Raw genomic sequence first — 21776 nt, 5'->3', positions numbered from 1 at the left:
CAACAAGCTGCCAAAAGTAAATCTGTGCGAGAATCTGGTATTACTCATGTTGGATATATCTGCGAATAAGCAGACAATATTCATCCCCCAAAAATTCATATGGTTTATATAAACCTCCAAAAGAATTTTGTGACATTTATAGAAGATTTTAAAGAGAAAAGTACTGGATATTTATAGTTATTAGTTGCAATTACAAAATCCTTTGCTCTGAATAGGAAATATATTTATGATTCCATTAAATTTGAGTTGAAAAAAAAAAAAAACATCTTTATGTAACTGACTACGTTGTTTCTCTTATTGAAATAATGATTTCTTATATTCTCTAACATGAGGCAGCACAGCTTCATTTTATGGTAGATGTTCAATCGCTTCATACATTACAATCATCACATTCATCACTTTTTTTAATGATGTAACATGTTCTCAGCAGGTTTCAGGAACCGCAATACTTTCTCAGTGCATGGATTTAAAAAAAAAAAAAAAAAAAGCATGTAAGAAAGTAATAAATCTGCAGCCCCAGCATGTGCTTTTTTTTAAAAAAACATAAAAGTTCAGTCTCTCATGAACTGCTTGACCATAAGGAGCCAACGTGTGTGTGCGTATGTGCCACACATGTTCAGAGAGAGTGAGTACTGAGAGAGGTTTTTGGGATGTTTTTGCTTTCACCCACTTTACTTTCTGTTGGGCCTCTTGCATCACAGCCTATCTAGACTTTCAGCAGAACCGGTTCCACTGAAAAGTTGTGACAGATCTCGTGAGTCGCTACCTGTAGTTGGGGGTTCCCTGTGTCGGCCCACCTCAGGCCCAGGACCGCGGCAGCGGGGTGGAACCGTGGTTGGGCCTGTTTACTCAGCTGTGGGGCTCCCCAGGTCCAGGGGAAAGAGAGGATGTGTTCAGGGCCTCATTAATCATGGCTGCTTCGGAAGAGATAAACAGGCAAGGCTCAGCAGGGATGCTGCAGCTCCTGGCACTGAGGGGGGAGGAGGAGCAGCGAGGTGGACGGGGTGGAAGGAAAGGAGGGGGTGTGGTGGGGTAGGTGGAAGGCCAGGAGGGGTGTGGATGGGGGGGACGAAGAGAGGAGACAGTGGACTCGCACACCAGGGGATACGCCATAACACTTGCTCTTTGGTTCCACATCTGCATGGCTGCGCAGGCTTGTAAATCTACATTCCTTGTCTGGCCGGATGCAAACAAAGCGCCCAATGCAAGTGCATGAACCCAAGGCCATTTGTGTGTTTTTTTTTTCCTTTAGACAGTGTTGCATTGTTTGTTTGACAGCATGTTATGTGCACACTCGTGAACGTGGATGAGTACATGTTCCTTCTGAGAACAAAATGCCATTTCACCTCAGACTTTGTCGTATGTGATCTCTTCAGTTAGATACACAGTAGCCAGACATGCATTTAAATTGTAGCACATTTCATTTGAGGAGAGACATGTGTTTCACAGATACACACACGGACTGACAATCAGATGTGGTTGAAAAATCAAACACAACAAAACACCAGGAGAAAAATAATATTTTCAGTCTGCTTTCAGACAATAACACTGCTGGAGGACATCTAACACAATCTGGATCAGTACTCCAGCAGCTACACAGTAGGACCATAAAACACCGAAAGCTCATTCAGCAACTTCAGATTTGGCCCTTGGAGCAACTGGAGCAGGTCAGAGAGGCGCCGAGGAGCGAGGCCATCCAGGGCTTTATACACAAGAAGTACACTTCTCTAATGAACTCCGAAACGAACCCGGAGTCAATTCAGAGACCTGAGAGCAGGTGTGACGTGATCACATTTACTCCGTCAGTAGTGTGCTGAGTTATTACTTCTCTGCCTCTACCTGCAGAAAGACACCTCTTACTTAGAGCTATAATTTCTTAAAGCTGGCGTCCATACAATACCTGATGCCTGATACCAATACCAAAGTGATGATACTATCATTATACTTTCTACATGACTGACATTGGTCAAGCTTTCTGACATTTATGGATCGTCGTCATTTTGCATCATCACTGACAATTATATTGTTGCGCGGCTGCTGTTGTAGCGTTGTTCAGGCCATGAACACGTCTTTGTTCAGTTTGCGTGGGCAATTTTACAGTAAGAGACAGATGATGCACAAAGCCTCTCAGAGAAGTGCTAGTTCTTGGCAGTAAGGGGACAGAGGACATAATGGACAGACATGCAGATGACAACAAAAACAAGACCAGTTATAGAGATGTTAGAATGATAAGTGCATGATGTGTATGGCATGATTAGAGGTAATCATGTGTACCTATTTTTTGTGATACTGGGTAGACTGGTTTACGGGGAGGGAGTGATAAAGAAAGTATAGTGGAAATTAAGGATGTAGTGATGTTTTTTGCTGTATAATCAGCCTCATTAAGTAGTTGGCTGTCTGAAGACCCTGAAATTGTTAGAAAACCCACATCTGCATTAATTTCCCTCAAAATTATATGTTCTAATCACAAGCTTTCTAACACTGCCCACAGTTTTTTTCACAGTGGTTCCAGCTGGATTTATTATAATCCCTTTATTTGGTATTGTAGCCACATTTTGTCATTTTTACCCAACCTCTGAACTGTCCTCCCAGCTGACACTTTGGGTGCTGTTGGATAAATAAAATGGCAGAGGGTAAATATGGCCCACTATATATCCTCGGACACATCTCGGTCAGTACATATGTATCTCACAATTGTATATGCAGTTGTTAATCACAGTCTGTTTAGCAGCAACTACTGCAGTGACCTAGCATTAAGTCTGATTTATTTATTAATGTGAAATTCTGGGCTCCAACACTCTAACCACAAATATTGGGCTTATTTGATAAAAAAAGAGTTTTCCCTCCAGTGTTCCTCTGTTAACTTGACTCTGCTGGCTTAAACCCCACCAGATCTTTCCTTGTCCGTATCCCTTTCATACTCCTCAGTTTCTCATTAAAGGGAAAGAATACTTGAGAGATTTGCATTCAACTGTAAGAGACAGACAGAGTGAAATAGTGTTTCTGTCAATCTGTCATGTGGATGAGACACGGGGTCACAGCGCTGGGTTATTCTACACCCACAGACTCTTGAGAAGGGGAAAAAGAGGACCTTGGTGAAACCTGCTCCGGCTCGGGTCTGTTCCAAAAAAGCCTACCATTATTACCTGCCTCTCCTCCTCTCCCTCCCCTCGGCCTGCATATGCTTCCTTTACAGACCTCTGTGTGTCAGAGCAGGCAAGATTTCACTCATCCCCTGCACAATATTTCATCAGTCGGAAGAAAAAAGAAATGTCTGAGAGAGGAGGAAAGAGACGGACCAATCAGTTTGAGAGACCTGACAAATGCAATAAGCCAAAGGTTTATTTCAGTGCTCCCTCTAAATGGGTTTTAAGATATTGTATTACTGTGTTTATGTAAGTCTATTTCTTAATTATAGTGTGTGTGTGTGAGTGCATGTGCGTGTGTTTATGTGCGTCTGTCTTCGCCCGTGAGCACGTGTCCTTGTGTTCAACACTAATTGGTCTTGATAGGCTCGGAAAAGTGACATCATTACCAGATTGTCTGGATTTCCCCCAGAGGTCAAACAAGTGGGCAAAGATTGAAATACGGCCTTGCGATGCGGTGAGTGAAACAGATACATGGAGTAAAAATACAGGCTCTCTCTGCTGCCACCATGATAACTCCATCTCTGGTGAATGTAACTGATTCAGACACTGCATGGAGGCCTGGGGGCAGTATTTATGCATTTCAGTTGTTTTAATCTTGAACTTGTGTGTGTTAGATCTTTTTTTTTTTTTAAAGCAATATAGAAATGTTATCCAAAACATCTGAAAGACAAGCAACAGGGAGAAAGTAAACCCATCTGGAAGCTACGCAACCTCAGCTCCTGTTTGATCTTAAGCTCTGAGCTAAATCTCAAGACATCAGCTTGATCTGAAATCATAAAAGGATAAAAGGATCAAATCAATGAGTAAAAGAAAATAATGCAGCAGCAAGTCTACGATCATGCTGGAGGATGAGGATTATCATAAGCAAAAATAAGCATAAGGATAATTCCAATAATGTCACTATATAAATTTATTAGCCAGGAGGGAACCACACATAAGTGCTGCCAGAGTCCTCACTAAGACCAAGAGGAGGTGGATCACATTACTCCAGGTCTCAGATCTTTGCTCTGGTTTCCTGTGTGTCTGACCATTGTTTTAAAATACTACTCTTTTTTTTTATAAAGCGGTGAAAATGCTTTTTTGATCTGCTGCTGCACTATGAACCGTCCTGTCCCCAGAGTCAGAACTAAGAAGCAGCATTCGGGTTTAACTGCTCCACATATCAGTTTTGGTTCTGTTAAACCGAGGCTGAAGATGTTTCTCTCTGTTACTGTCTTTTATTAAATCAGATTTTGGACAATTTATTCATACTGCACTGTAGCTGTGCTGTAATTTTTATCATCCTGTTCAACTCTGTTTTAATCTATTCTCATCTTTTATTATATTTTTATATCTCATATATATTTTATATTTCATGTATGCATATATTTTTTTTATTTTTTTTATTATATATATATATATATATATATTTTTATTTTATTTTTTTTTTTTTTAACTCTTTTTAAATCTTATTTAACATGTCTTTTCACTTTGAGTTGCCTTGTTGTTCAAATAGCTATAGATCATTTGGCATCACACATCTGTCCTGATGACACCAGTGATAGGTCAGCGATGGACGCTAATTGAAAACATTGTTTGAGAGTTTTATACAAACTAAAAATCAATAAACATTATACATTAGTGCCAACATAATAATGGATTCACTTTGCAGAGTATCCATGTGTAGAGAGACAATAGGCTATTTTGACCCGGTGTGTGTTACCTTTAGTTATTTACACAAACTAAAACATGGATCTATTTAAACTTTACGTAACGTTAGTATTTTTTACTGATTGTTAATAATATGTCCTTTGCTGTTTTAAATCTCATATGCACATTATGTTATGCAACTGTACAGTATATATTGCTATATATGACTATATTGGACACCTAAGTAAAAATAATCACATTTTAGTCTATATGGGGTTGAAACAAGCCATTTTTGGTCCAAACTGTGTCAATGTTTAGTTTGTATTATTCATTATATTCATTATAAACATCAGAACACCTGTATTATTGTCTTACAGTTTTGAGTGGTTGAGCCATAATTTCTTATTTGTTAGTGTGGTGTAGCAGTGACATCAAAGTTCCCCACAGTGAAAGTGAATATAATGGAAAATGGACAGTTTACCTTTTGATTCAGTTATTTAACATGACTGTGTCCACCCTGTTATTTTCTGCTTTTTGATCCAGGGCTGCAAGTTTTGCTCTGATATTGGAAACCCTTTAAATGTGACAGTCAGACTCTATGGACTTCATAGTCCTCTTCTGTACTCTCGCCCCTGTGTACTTGAAAAATATGATAGTTCACTGATGCCACCTAGTGCCCAGTAATAGCACCCGCACAGAACAGCTCAGTGACATAAGGAAACCATGTGTCATATACAACTGGCTTTTTTCACAGCAGACATTCTGACGTGTCTTTATGTGAAAACCCATGTGTTTCTCAGTAAAGCACGACAGTGTGACAGCACATTTATTCATATTCTGTACAGTGCTGAGGTACTTGTACTTTACTCAAGTATTTCAAATCTGTAGCATTTTAAATTTACATCCCATTCTATATTTATTCAACAGCTTTTTGTTGCCTTTGTTCAGATTCATCCTGGCTGACCTCAGAAGAAAACACGGGAGGGTCGTCAGCTGATGTGCTTCACCTGGGCCTTCCAGATTATAAAAGCCACTTGTCCTTGTGCTCACTTTGTCTCTCTTTTCCTGTAGGCTTCCACCTTACATCCTCGTCTTTTGGTTTGTACCTTCAACACTTCCACAGCACACATGACGCACATCCACACACTTCTTGCACTGCTGATATTGCTGACTTCTACACCCTGTTGTTTGCCGCACATTCACAGAAGAGCAAACACAACTACACACCAGCAGTGTGTCGTACGCAAGCAGGTTCCTTTGTATTTGTGACTCACACTGCTCTGAGTGACAGTTTTTTTCCCCACCTATGAGAGCATGTTCATGTGCTAAATCAAACAAATGTCTTTTGTCCAGTGTTAATTGCCCTGACATCTTGGATTTAATTACATGCGAAGTTTTATGCTGTAAAAGTTCAAGCTGCAAAAGTTGTGAATGTTACTCTGCACAAAAGAAAGATAACTTCATATTCATTCTAATTCAGATTGTGTTTAGTCCCTGCTCTGTTACTTCACTGACCTTTGATCCAAATGTATAACAAATACTTTATAAATATCCACATATAGGCCTGTGGAGAAAGCATGCACTACCAGAAATGTCCTCACGGTGGCATCTGTGACTACGGCACGACCAGTGTTTGCCTGAATCAGATTTCAGATCATAAACTCCCCATTTCCTTCCAAGAGATCATTACTGGAAACAGTCAGCAAACAATAACCACATTAAAACATCACAGAGGCACTGGACAGATAGCATCCGTTATGGTACTCCTCTGTCATTAACAGTGGCACTGAATATGTCACACTAGTCATGTGGTTGCCACCGTACACCCTCCAAAATATTTACTCAAACCAAACACAGCAGCAGAATTTTATCTCACCCACACTGTGTTGCCCGGGGACGTCACCATAAACCTTATCATCCTCTCTCAGTTCATCACCTCTGCCATCTGCTCTCGCTTACATTCTGCTGTACCAGCCACTCAGGTAGATACATGGTTAGAGAGTGGATTCAAGTAATCACAATGTTGTTCTTTTCCTTGTCACACATTGTCCTGTGTTGTGACCTGCATCCAGAAGCTGACACAGATAAACAAACTGGAAACAAGACTGCACATGTCCACGGGATGTGTCTTATGAAAGAAACATTTTATAAGGGAAGACCAAACATCAAGAAAAAGTTTTTATTCCTTGAAAAATTTGGAGAAATATTCACTTTCTTGTTCTCTTTCAAGAGTTAGATCAGATTGATACCACTCTTATGTCTGAATATGAAGCTCCAGCCATGGAAAAATATATTTAAATAACACAACACTGACATATTAACACCTTTTAAGTTGATATGGTGAACTCATTAGCAAATAGTTGCTTATTTGAATATTTTTCCAGCAGCAACATTAGCATTCATTTGGTTTCACCTTTCTCTTGTAGCTCTGTTCTTGGTCTCCATCAGCTCCTCCAATTCAATGATATTCTGTTGCACTGAAAATGAAATAAAAAACTTTATTTTAAATTAATTTGCATTACAGACTACAAAATAGATTTATAAACTGAATTTTATAAAGAATGTATAAGGCATAGTTATGTCCCTGTATCTCATTTGTCTGTTGCAATATAATGTGTTCTGAATCAAGTCAATCAATCATTCTATCTTTATCACACAATCAATTCCCATGTGAAACTGGACTCCAGGCCAGATCAATCGGCATGAATGTCAAAACAGGTCCTCCACAGATCTTAAATAACAAGTGCCTGAATGACCTATTTAGAGCCACTTGTGATTATGCAATGGTATGTGTAACAGAATAGCACAGGGAAAATGTTTTCACTGAACTAGACCCACCCGTATCAGATGTACTCTGTGTCATAACACAGCATTATTAGCTTCAGGGATGTAGCAAGGTTTTCTTCACATGCAGTGGACTGGTAGGTTAGCAAGGCAGGTCACCTAACAGTTATTTGTAAAGCTATATATCTGGGAACATGACTTCAGTTGTTGAGCTTTTTATAATGGGACACAAGCTTCTGTATGTCTGAGTGACACGTAGTATCTTCATGGATGTTCGCACAAAATGTTGTGACAATCCATCCAAAGATTTTTGAGATATTAGACCCCAGATTTAAGCTCATGGTGGCACCCCATGAAATGTCAGAGGTTCACCAAAGTCACTGGGATTCGTCATCTGTGGACCATGAATGTCTGCACAAAATGTCACAGCAAAACATCCAATAGTTGTTTAGATATATTGGTCTGGACCAAAGCAGCGGACTGACCAACCAGTGCTGCCAGTATCACTAAAAATGCCCTTATCGAGAATGTACCCAGGACATGGTTCAGGTACACATGAGTTACAGTACAACTGAAACCTTTGTTTTACCTCTCTTTACATCTCCCATGAGAAAGTAACCTATAGGATACACGATACACCAGTTCTCAGCTCTTGTATAATAAGAATAAGACAGGAATGTGTGGGAAACATGTAGCAGCCGCAGCCGAAAACAATACAACAACCAAACGTGTGGATTACTTGCCAAGAAAGAAACTGGTTTTGAAGAAGAAAATGTTATTGATTGTTTCTGACTTATACAAGCTGATGAGATCTCACATCTCCTCAGGCAAATCAGGGTTAAAGGTTCATGAACATACATGTTCTACTCTATTCTGCAGCTATGTGTTACATCCCTGTGCATTCCCTCCCCAGTGTTGCCAGTATGGTGATTACTGAGTATCATTTCCTCTAGCTGTGGAAACCCATTTTCTGGGTCAGTGGACCCCACCAAAGGACTGATTGAGTCTTATAAGGGGCTCCCTCAAGCATGCGTTTGCTCTCCTTGTACCCGAAGACAATGGGCCCAAAGCACCAACAAAGCAACAATGCCCTCGCAACATCACCGGTAAATCCTGTAACATCAGGAGAACAGGGCGTTTAAGTTAACAATATATTCATCTCCGTACAGCCTCAGTCTGATTTACAGTCAAAACGTTTGAAACCATGGATGAAACCTGTTTGCTCATTGCTAATGAAGAGATGTAGGCTCTAATTCTGGGATACCTATAAAGTCAACTCCTGTATCTTCTCATGAAAACAATCAAACTTCATGGTGGCGCTACATTAAAGTCCAATTATCTATTTTTCGGGTTCAGTTCAGAAGGAAAATATTCAGATTCACCAAGGTCCAATGTGTTTTTGTATCAGTCGAGGTCTCTAAGGTGGTTTTTTTTTTTTTTGTTCTTCTTTGTATCTTTTTAACACTCATTTCCGCTTCATCTGCTCATCATTTGTCCTCAGAATTGCTCATGCGTGGCATCAGTGATGGTGAGGGCAGGAGTGGAGGAGTGGTGGTGGTGGAGGAGAGAGGAGGAGGAGGAGAAAGAGGAAGAAGGGAGGGATCCGTTGCTCCCTGTGTAACGAGATTCCCAGCTAATCAGTGACTTTCCTGCGTTATCTCTGCCATCAGGACACTCGGGAGGCCGAGTAACCCAGGACGAGCTGATGTCATGCCGAGATGGGTAAAGAGGGGGAGGGTTGTGTGTGTGTGTGTGTGTGTGTGTGTGTGGAGCAGGGAGTGTTCACCGCAGAGTTTATGTTTGTGAGTGAGGGGTTGATTTGAGTATGTCAGTGACTGTGTGTGTGTCTGTTGTTGTGTCTGTGTGTGTGTTTGATGTCCTCTTAGATCCACAGATGAGGTTAAGTCACTTGAGGATGACTAACTGTGCCCATGGACCATATGATGTAAGACAGGACTGGTGAAAAATGTGTGTGTGTGTGTGTGTGTGTGTGTAGTCCTGTTTGTTTGTGGGCACCAGAGTGAATATTCTGTTGTTTTTTTGTTAGTGTGTTCTCACAAATATAAATCTGCATCTGTGTGTCTGTGTGCTCCCGTACATCAGTTACTACATGTATGTGGTAGACTTACAGCATTTCCCTGTGTGTGTGTGTGTGTGTGTGTGTGTGTGTGTGTGTGTGTGTGTGCAAGAATGCTTGCACTGCATTTATGCACAGTAAGGAAGAGAAGTAAGCATTTTTTAAATTTTGAGAACAGCTCTGTCACGCATTTCTTTCTTTTTTAGTTTGTTTAGTTTTCTTATGAATTGGCCACCATTTTGCTTGTCTTTGGCTCATGCAATAGGATGCAAACATACATTCCCATCATTGGTTTCATACTGATCCACAGGTGCTAATAAGATGCCAAAAAAAGGGAGCAATGCCCCAAAGAAAGCAGGGAAGAAGACGACTGCTAGCCAGTAAACATGCATGTGAGCAGTGCAGGTTTCCAAGCGTTCAAAAACATTGGCCTTGCAAATGTTTAATGACAAAATGCATTCAACATGTTTGTTAAACCTCAATGATACTCACTCTCCACAGGCACCTTTAAGTACAGAGCTGAAGCCAGCAGGTGATTATCTTAGCTTAGCTTAGCTTAGCTTAGCTTAGCTTAGCTTAACTAAAGGCTAGAAACCTGTTGTATTTTGTCCATTGAATATGTACACGAATAGGAATAAAGAGAGCAAAGAAAAAAAATTGATCTTGAATCTTGAAATTCTTGAGTCTTGAGACCAAATAATTTCTATAACCTAATCTTTATTTTATCTTATCTTATCTTGTGTCTCTATCTTATCTGCATCTTATCTTGTGTCTCTATCTATGGGTTTCCTTTATGAAACATTGTACATTGCAGCTCATGTTATATGTACTTTCTTTGGGATGAGTTTAGACACTGGCTTTGTATTAGGCCCATAATACAGATCAAAAGTGGAAAAAAATAACTAGGAAAAAAGAAAAAAGAAAACCATTACCTGCCTCAGTTGTGTTCATCATCTCTTTGGAATGGATCTACTTTCAGAGAGACAGGCAGGCAAGTATGAAAGCAGGTAGACAGGCAGGTCGATAGACAGGCAAGCAGAGAGACAGGCAACATTTTCCTGATTGCCACATGAGGTGTCCCTTACACTGCCCCACTCTGCACTCAATGGAAAAATGATCTCACCCCTTCAGACACCACTGACTTCATCCCCTGATGTTAGGCCGAAGAAAGGGCTGACATCAGCGCAGCTTTACCTGAGCAGAGCAAATATAGCATGACACCAGAAGGGAGTGGTCGTTTAGTGTTGCCCGCAGTACGGGCCCAAGTTTTCTCAATGGAATATTGTTTTTATTATGTCATGCTGCATGGTGCTATACCCCCAAAACATGAGCTGAGGAAGAGGAAAACAAGGTGGCATGTTACATGAGGCTGCTCACACCATGAGCCAGTCAACCTTGTTAAAGGATAATTGAAGTTTATTTCCACTTGGGTTTTACTTTCTGAGTTTTGGCCATCACTTCTGTTGGTTATGATAACATTGCACTCACCAAAGTTAATTGCTAAGATCCGGGAACATAACAACACTGAAGAAAAGACATTCAATGAGGCAAGACAGACAAGGCAAGAGAGGTTGTAAGCAAGCAGTTAAAGCCAGATAAAACCACTTTATTTGGAGGTAGAAGTAAAAGCGTGAGAACCCACAGTGCCAGAAATAATCTATTAATGTGCAGGAAAACTGTGTGCATGCATGGCTACAGGAACAGGAAGTGGGTTTGCAAAGTATGACATGTTTTCAGTGGAATTTTGACTAATAATTTGCTTTAATTTTTTCTTCCAAATAAGTTTGACTTAACAGTTTATTTACTTTTATAAACCTGATTTGATCTGATTTTAATTGTTTGTGCAGATTTAATCCTTAAATACAAAAGGCTTTAATCACATCAGTTTGTGTATAGCACCTTGGTTTCTTGATCAGATTTTCATGTTGTGCATAGCGTCTGATCCAGCCTATGTTTAGGAGTCACTTTATAAGTTAGACACTGATTTCCAAGGACAAACTGTTTAAATACTCCTGAAGTGTGTTGTATTAGAAGACCCAGTGAATACACACTATTTTTTTTTTTTTTTTTTTTTAGCTCAAGTAAGCACAGCATATTCCCAATGTTAGTCCACCCCCACTTACAGCCCTCCCACTCAGTCCACAAGGGCTCAGGGCTTGTCCCACAGTGAAGTCAACAAGTGTTTGAGGGCTTTTTCTTGCAGTTTTTAGGCCTTTTATGGATGATTCATAGCTTCATTGTCTTCTAAAGTTAAAAACAGGCACCATGTCCTCATGATGAAGTTGGAAGTTATTTTGAGTTCACTCATGCTGATCTGAAAGCTGGCTGTCAACTTGCAGATTTGAGATTGGGTTTGGTTTTTCAAAGCTATCAAATGTGTCACATTAAATTAACTCTGCCCACAGTACGTGATCATATCAAGGTACTGGCCTCTACTAAAAGTAACCCGCAATTACCATAACTGTAGTGCTAATATCACTGAGAGGCATCCAGCATCTGTCAAAGGACACCATTCATAAGGGCCACATTGCAGAAACCCACTGGCATTTCCACCCACAAGGACACAGCTTATGGTAATAGCCCTTAAACCATGTCCTCACTGCTGCCGAACTATCAGTCCCACATACAGTACACGCACATCCATCAAGGGCAGCCGTGCACATTCCTGGCCTGGTGAAGGCCAGATGGCACAGGATGGCACAGGTGTCAGTCTCACAAACTTCGCTCTCTGCTCACTTCAAAGACAGAGAGGAGTGCCAGGCATTTTGTACATGCATTAGCTAGTTCTTACAGGTGCAAAAGGTCACCTTTTATCTTTTGATTGGCTGTTATCATTGTGCGTGTGTGTGTGGGGTTGAAGAGAGGCTTCTGGGTAATGATGACAGATTCATAAACTGATATGTAGGGTATGTACACTGTCCATGATTTACATTTAGCATTATAACAATAGCATCTACCAACTTCAAATCCATTGAATATGCACTGTATTGGTTTATATTGGCTCTGAATTAAAACAATGTATGATCTTCAATAAACATGTCAAATTACATGAAAAACATAAAGAAGCAGGTGTAAATGGAAACAGGAGAATTTACTGTTCAGCAATGTTTCAGTTCTATAATGGCAGTTTTTAGGGATGCAGTTTGTGAGAAGTCATGAGGTTTTCTAGACATTCATGGTCCCCAGAGGATGAATCCTAAGGACATTATGACCCTCTCATTTTTTGGCATTTTTAATTTTGAGAGGAAAATCTCCTCAATCATTGGCTGGATCTCTTGGAATTTGTTGCAGATATTTGATATCCGTCTTAACCTTTCTCTACTGCCAGCAACAGGTATAAATTTCCACTTGTCCTGTGGAATTTCTTCACATTTAACAGACGCACTGGCATAAAATTTGGTAAAGACATTCATGGTTCCTTGTTGACAACCCTAATGACTTTAATGATTACCTGACATTTCCTCCTGAACCACCATTAGGTTGTTGTGTATGGCTGGTTCAGAGTGAAACGTCATCCTGAGTTTTTATCTGATCAAACATTTCAGTCCGTCCAATTAAACATCTGCAAAACCAGCAGCCCCAGTTGCTAACATGCTAAACTATAATCAACATTGTACCCAATAAACATACAGGATACCACTACTATTTCTATATTTACTTCACCACAACTGCCAAGGATTAAAACCTGACTTTGGTTACCACGTTTTCAAGGCTGGTTTCTTTACTCTGAGCATTATGGCCTCACAGTGTTTCTATAGAGTGGCTGTCTCCAAAACAGTAATTCAAAAAAACATTTCTTCATACACAACAAGCACATACAAGGGATCATATAGAATCCTTCAGAAGTTCTCAGTATTTCCATAACCGTCAAATTGTATTAAATTTACCATCACCCATGGTGGGACATGTGCGGTCAAGCTGGGTGACCTTGTGCTATTAGGTCTCCTAGTACCGGATAAACCCAAACTAAACACGACCGCCCACTCGTTCAGGCCTCCAAACAGACTTGTGTGTTGTTTTGGTGGAAAGATCTAGAGGCATTGTTTACACCACAGAGTTTACAAGGATTGCGAGTCATTACTAGCAGGAATCCAACAAATTTAGATAGGCTCCCTCGTGAAACCAGAGCAATACAGGATTGCAAAACCATGTAACCCCAGCAGAAAATGTGGAGAAAACTATTAATTCAGTTTTTGTTTGATTTTCAACTAAATACTGAGTGTCCCATTGTATTCAATTTATAATGGATATCTTTATCATCAGTATGCCAAACAGTCCCACCATCTACATGCCCAGCCTTTGATTCGACACAGGCAGTTTTGATGAGGGGGAGGCTGTGCCCTGGGGCCAGCCCCACTGGTTTTCCCCTTGTAGGGCTAGATAAACCAGCTGCATCACTATAAATGTCATAACATGTTTTTTTTGTGCCCTCCCAAATTAGCATGGAAATGAAGTGGAAAATAGGATATAAATGGAAATGTGGGTGAAGAGGGGGCTGGTGGCAACAATAGGAGGGTTTACACAAAACCAGTGCTATGTGGGCAGTGAACGAGCGAGGGAGAGAGGGAGAGAGACATCAACAAGGCTCCTCTGTGTCTCCTTAAAGCCATCCTGCTTTTAGAACAAAACAATGTCTCCCACGACACTCTTCGGTCTCCGCGATGTGCCTTTGGCCAGAAACACAGGGCCAGTTTTATGGCGTGAATGTGTGAAGACACATGAATGTGAATACAGACATATTTGCATGTGTCAGAACAATGTTTCCTCCACTTGAATAAATAATTTGATGCCATAGCAGGTGTCACGAACTCATGAAAAACACGATCTTCATTTTATTCTCAAGAACTCCCATAAAAAAACCAAAATAATGAATAATCAACAAGTGTTATTTGTGTATCCAAAACCTGATACAACTTATCCCTGAACTTGTTGTCCAGAAACTATTAAAACCAAACAATTAGTCGCCCTGTTGCAGTGTCTGACATGTTTCCTTCATTACCATGAACATAGGCACTGTAGTTTATTTTAATTTTAATTTATTTCAATCTCATATACACTGTCCTGCGGCCTGAAATACTCACTACTGTACAAATTATCAATTTTTTCACTGCTAAACAGTATTTTTTATTTATGAAACATTTGACATTTCTAAGTATTTCCATCTTTAGTGCAAACAAACACACACAGACTAATACATTGTCGGTTTTGGTCTTTTCCTGAAATTTGTTGACAATAAAACAAAATCAGAGACTAATGGCAGCCTTATTCTTTGACAGCTGAATAACCTTTTTCAAGCAAATGAAATATTAGCAATAGCATTTTATTCATATACATCTGATGATAGATTCACAATTAAATAGAAGAGTAAAAAGTTAGTAGAAAGACAAACTACATAGTAAAACAATGAGTGACTTATGCCAAAATAAAATAGCCTAATAAACAAAATAGAAGACTAAAATGTGAATAAAAACAATGAAAGTAAAATAAAATCTTAAAATAGAGAAAAGACAATTTATTGAAAAAAAATAAAAGATGAAAAATTTAAAGGGTTTAAAAAAAGGGAATTTTAAAGTCAACACTGACACAGTTCAATACTTCAGCTACTCGCACTTTTTACATATTTTTACCTGTCTCAAACTGTTTCAATGGTTTTGCAGTGTGTGTGTGTGTGTGTGTGTGTGTGTGTGTGCGGGCCTATGTGGGGGAGAGTTTAGAGTCAGCTTTGTGTTTTAACTGGCAGCTCAGCTGGGCCGGTGCAGCTGCATGGCAGCCACTTCTGTACAGGGCTGCCAGTCAAAAACACCCCTATAAATACTATTGTGCTCACCTGATTGATCTTTCACGGGCCCAGGGCCGGCCAGACAGGCGGACTTTGGAGGGGAATGGCAAGGAATGGTCGGTGAAAAAACAAGCGAGCCAGTGTCTGCGGCAGAGGAGGTTGGGCCGCAGGTGGCTAGGAGGCACGCTTGGGTTGGCGCACTAGCTCCCGTCAGATGCCAACAGTGACATTTCCTGACTATGGCTATACACAAGCAGGCATCCCAGCAACGGTGCAGTGTCCTGGGGGAATGAAGAACAGGCCTTGGGCGGATGTTACAGCACACACAGGCAAAGACGGAGTAGATGTATGGGAGCGCACATACGTGGACGCATGCATTAAACATGAAACGCACAACACACACCCTCTCTCATAAACACACAAATAAAGATCTCTTTCTGTTTCTCTTTCTTCTCGCACACATACACCTCCACTGAAGCTCATCTGTTGCTGAGGGGGGGTGGGGGAGCTCAACTCAGGCGAGCGAAGCCTGTCTGTGGTGCCGACTGAACATCACTGCCAGGAATTCCACAGGGGTGGGTGGTGCACGGGCGGGAAATCACTCGACGTGTCTCTCTGGTCTAAAGCCCAGCAGGCAGTGACAATCCCCTGCACCAGCCCCAGCAGCACAAGGCCAGGAGGTGTAAATCAAAATCTTGGAACCATCTCCCAGCTAACAACCGTTCACGTCAACAGAAGTGACTCACAAATCAACTTTCAGCTTTCTTATGCACCAGAGTTGAAACACAGAAGGTTCACTTCTCATAATTTAAGGCACTGACATGTGTCTGTTCATTGCGCTTTAATGCCCTGCGCTTGACCTCAGGAGGTATTCCTTGCACCTTAAAACATAGGCTCTATCTTTTCTGGAGTTATTTTCAGTTGTGTATTGTTTGCTGCGGAAATAAACTCCTGGATGTAAATCAGGCACCTTTGATTTAGCACAGGCAGGACACAGGGAAGCCCTCGGGGGGGTCCAGATTTGGCAGCATGGCATAGTAAGGATGTGTGATAATCAGGAAACTTACGTGGAGCCGATATTATTTTTGGTCATTCTGGAAGAGTCACTGGAAAAAGGTTTGTCTCTTGGTGCAGACACGCAAGCAAGTTACAAGGGCATGTGAAACAATAACACAAATACACACAGACTGCCCTGGGTTTCACACAATGAGTGTTTGCATTAGGAATCATTTTCCAGTTGGCGTGGCACGTGAGAGAAGCTGCTCTTCCTCTGACGCTCGTTCTGCAGTCCAAACAAACCCGGCTCCCTGACGGCCTCCAGCCTGAGAGTAAGTGGCGTTTGTTGTCACGGTCCTGTGATGCCCGACACTCACAGTAAGAGCTAATGTCGTCCATGTCACGGGATTCCGGTTGTATTTGTTTTTTTTTAGATATAAAGAAAGTTAAAGTATGAACTCTTCAGAATGTGAGAACATGTGTTTAGACTTAGAGTAGCTATATTTGGTATTTTTATATTGAGAATAGATCACATGATTATTTGCTTGTGACAGGGGTCACTCGTAGGGACAAATGCACAGATAATTATCACCCGTCCCCCTCAGCTACATGAAGCAGTTTAGCATCTTTCAGCTCATTGTTTTGGTTGTCTGGCCTGCAGCCTCTCATCAATTGTGTTTCCAGCAGCAATAGGCAGCTCTGAACACTCACTGTACACAACCCGCTCAGCACCAAACAGCACACAGAGTTGCTAGTTGCTGGCAGTTTTTTATAGTAAACTTTTCATTGATTTAAAGTGGAGATATAAAGCATTTTCAAACACTGCCACTTGTGCACTGGGTGAATAGACCAGAAAGAATGAACAAAGACAAATAAATAAACATTACATTTGTTTTGTTTTTTTGTGGGTAGGAATTTATATGTTGGCACACGTGGACTCAACCCATATGGTTTGGTTTTGGTTTTGGCATTGCTTGGCAAGGCAGAATAATGCCTGTTATGGGAATCCATTACATTCTCAGCAGGGCTGCGGCTGCTGCACGCACACTGTGGACCGCAGCTAGGTGAAGATGGGCATATTTATGAAGGGAGTTGATTAGCATCAGCGCAGTGGCAGATAAACTCATGTGCACAAACTGTTTTAATAGAAAGACAAAGACACATTAAATTGGCCTCATTCGTATCATAGAAAACAGGGTCAGACTGATTGTGATAGCAGAATCTTAACATCAAAATTTTCATCATGTTACAGTGAAATAATATAATAGAAGCAAAGACACAACATTACAAGACAAAACCTTCCTCAAATGAAACCATCAACCATCACTGATTTATATTTTAAATTTAAATTTTTGGAGAGAAGAGATTTCTAATCCATTTTAGTTTAAACATGGACGACAAGTCTTTAAAGTGCTCAGAAAACATCTGGAATTCCCTGACAACCAGAGACAAAGCTCCTGAACAACTACGAAATAGACCTTAAAGTGAGCTTGTTTTGTCAATTCTTCATTTCCTTATTATTTCAGTTTGTATTTTTTGCAGTTAATACTGTGTCAGCCTAGAGTTGAATAAAAAAAACAAAACAACCTGGGTATAATTGGATTTTTAGGTCATGGATCATGCTTCCAGTAAGTCCCAGTGTGATGTCCTTGTCATTATCAAAGATCTTCATTAGTTTATCAGTCACCATCAGCCTTATCAGGAGCAAGTGAGGAGTAGGAGGGAGGAGAGAGGAAGGCGAGGCTCCAGAGAGAGGAAGAGAGGAAAGACGGAGCGGTGTTGTCGACGAGCCTTTCGCACAGCCCCAACCCCCCATCCCCACACACAGACGCCTCGGCCTCTGTCTCCTTCCATCTTTTCTCTCTCTCTGTCTCTTTATCATTTTTTTCCCTCTCACTTTCATCATCCGTTCTTTATTTCCACCTCGTTTTATCTCCTTTGCTTCACTCCTCTCTTGTCTTTTGAATTCCTCTCTTGAAAGTATTTCACTCTTTCTGGATATTTCTCCTCGTCCACCTCCATTTCAGCACATCTCGCTCTGTCTCTCCATAACTAGAACAGCTGAGGCTATAATAACATTTCAGCCATCCATCAAGCACAGCCAGCTTTGATCAATAAGCACTTTGACTCCACTCCACTGAACTTAAAATGTCTCCCCTCTGTCTCTGTCAGTACTTATCTCTCTGCTGACAAAGCTATATCAGACACAGGGGGTGGATGACTATTACAATAGATTTCACAATGCATTTCAGTACTGTGTTTCATGTGTGTGTGTGTGTGTACTGTAAATGAAATACATGAGAGGTGATCTATGGCCCCAGTCTATGTTCTTTACCATTCCAATTCATCGTAAAGGATCTAAAGAAGGCGTAAATCTTGTACAGGCTGCATCAGCACTATAGTGGATGTAGGTGTATCACTGTGTAGGTATTTAACACAAGCTGTTTCTGCCCCCTTTCATTTAAAGATGTCAACCGCATGTGAATTAAAACCACATGTGCTTCTCGAACACGTGCCGCGTTTCAGAAGTCAACTTTCTTTTTTTTTTCCACGTTGAATTCTGTTTGAGATCACATGTGACAGTTCAGATGTAAAAGTTTTGACTCGTGGATGAAAAGTGACACCGAGGAGGAGGAGGAGGAGAGGGACGGGGTGGGGAGGTGGTTTCCACATGAGGAACTTTCTTTTCTTGACTTGAAATCATATCAATATCTTTCACATGTGAGAAGTTAATTTTGCATCAAGAGAGGGAGATGATTCACAAGCAAAAAAAAAAAAGCATTAAATGGAAAATGGTGAATTTTGTGTCCAAAAAGCTGACGTACTTTTGGTGTCACATGTGGGCTACCACGTGCAACTTTTGTTGGCCAAGGCAGGAATTTGCCAATACTGTGGTAACGATACAATAATGTTGAGTCATTCAATATCTGGGATAAAATTAGGCTACAGAAATGAAATACAGGGGGAAATCTAACCATCAGCAGAAGTTCTTTCAGTTTTTCTTCCAGAAGGACGTCTCAGCATAGTGAACTCCGATCTTCTTGGCTTATGACCTTTCATCACAGCTTCTGCTTTTAGTGTGGAAATAAGTATTGAGCAAGTCAACAAAGAGATGATTTGTCTTTCTTTGGCTGTTTCATTTGAAGGATTGTGCAGCTAGCTGTGACACTAATATGGGCTAAGTGCTTCCTCTTTTTGTTTTTGTTGTTGGTGTAAAAAACAAACAAACAAAGAAAAACACACCGATCTCGTCTGAATGCTTGTTTTCAACATGTTCAACATGATCTTAGTGTGAAGTAGACCAAAACATAAATATCCACATAACTACACTGAATCACAACGAAAAGAGAAAGATGGCTTAAAGGAGCTATTTTATTTTTCTATGACGCAGTTTCTTGGCAGGAGTGGGTGCTGGTTATTGTCACTTGACAAGAGCTTTGCTTATTGTTGTGTTTACAAGACAAGAGGTTATAATACGGCCTCTAAGCAGTGCTACACCTTCAGGGCAGATTGGCGGCTACAGTGAGTCGCTATCAGAGACGGCAGAAGAAAAGAGATGACGGAGACAAAAGTTAACATTTTCGTTGCTTTCCACCTCTGGAGACAGCTCTTGGTGAGTAAAGGAGTGAAGTTTGATGCTGAACTTGCAAAATGTCCTCCAGACTTGTAAGTGAACAGCTGTGCTAACGTTAGCTATGTAGCAATAGCAAAACTTACAAATTAAGTTAAGATAGCAAAAAAAAAAAAACCATTATGTATATCTAGTCTGGCTTTGGGATAAAGGCTATTGTCAGCATGCTAACATGCTCACAATGACAATGCTATGCAAATGTGTAGAGGGTGTGATGTTGACCATGTTCACCATCTAAATTTAGCATGTTAGCAAGTTGCTTATTAGGACTAAACATAAAATACAGCTGAGGCTGATGGGAATTGATGAAAAATCTGAAAACTCTTTCAATTTATCTTTCAGTTCAGTCCAGTAGTTTCTGGTGTTTTTGACTTGACACCAGGTTATGGCCTTATTCAACCAGAGTTCAACCAAAGAGGGACTTATTCCTCTAACAACTAACAAAGAAAAGAACACAATTGTAAAAAAAAAAAAAAAAAAAAAAAATTGAGTCGTCTACCCTGTTTTCTTCCCCATCCTTTCCCCTGTAAGCCTCTTGTGGTCCCTTTTGATTCCCAGTGAAACCTTTCGGAGGTCCCAGTGTCTCCAGTCCCACCTTTCCCAGTGTGTTCTGGGTCTGCCCTGGGTTCTCCCACCAGTTGGATGTACCTGGAAGACCTCCACTGGAAGGCACCCAGGAGACATCCTGATCAGATTCCCCAACCACCTCAGCTGGTTCCTGTCGGCTTGAAGGAGCAGTGGCTCCACGCTGACCTCCTTCCGGATGTTGGAGCTCCTTACTCTGTCTTTAACGCTGAGCCCAGCCACCCTGTGTGTATATAGTGCTTTAAATTTAATGAAACAACTACTAAACAACTATAATGATCTACTTTTGTAATATCCTCGAGCCAGTCCGCTCTGGCTGTGCAGAGCAGGGCTGATGTAATATTTATAGCCTGTTGTGTACATCTAAATGTGCATCTAAATATCATTAAGCAGGAAATAACATGTGCAGCATCACCTGTTATGGAGATTGAATTAGATATCAAGAGAAGAGAGAGGAAGAAGAGGACGCTACACATGCTCTGAGACTACTTATTGTCTCTGTCTCTGAATCTCAATCACTCAGCCACTGAAACTAAACCCTGATCCCATCACAACTTTGTTTCCTGTCTCCGGTCCTTGTGGCTTCAGTTAGACAGTTTAATTTCAACAAGCAACAAGCATTTCACCGTTCTGTTGGTCTTGTGTACAAAGCTTCACGGAGAACTTTAAATCCTGTGGTCTTCATGTGGCGTAGACTTAAAACCACAAGAATGTAAGAATGAATATTCCTGAGCAGATTTACGTCAGGTTTGATGTACAGGTCTCCTGCAGAGCCAGGGCCACTTTTTCCTGCCTGGCTGCGATCACTGCTCGTCATGAGTGGTGGGGGCAGAGACATGAACTGAGGTAAACAAAGTGAGGTTCTTTGAGTTTGTCTGGGCAGGAAAAGAAAAACATGTCAGGACTTTCATGCCAGGGCAGGTTTTTATGAATGGAAGTTTTTCTCTTTTTTTCTAACTTTCCCTCTCTCTTTTTTGTGAATGAAAAACAACTGGAAAATCCAGTATAAAAGCCCACAGCCTGCCGGGAGATGATTGGCTGCTGTGGCGCAGGCTCCGCCCACGGTTGCTAGGAACCCGACTACCAGACTTCTGATTGGCTCGCCGAGGGAACCGAGACTTCATTCATAAGTCAGTGTATTCATGC

This window comes from Trachinotus anak, unplaced genomic scaffold, assembly GCF_046630095.1.
Source record: "Trachinotus anak isolate AG129_WGS33_773 ecotype Australia unplaced genomic scaffold, CSIRO_AGI_Tana_v1 ptg000025l, whole genome shotgun sequence".
NCBI classification, from domain to species: Eukaryota; Metazoa; Chordata; class Actinopteri; order Carangiformes; family Carangidae; genus Trachinotus; species Trachinotus anak.
This window is presented reverse-complemented; position numbering follows the sequence as displayed.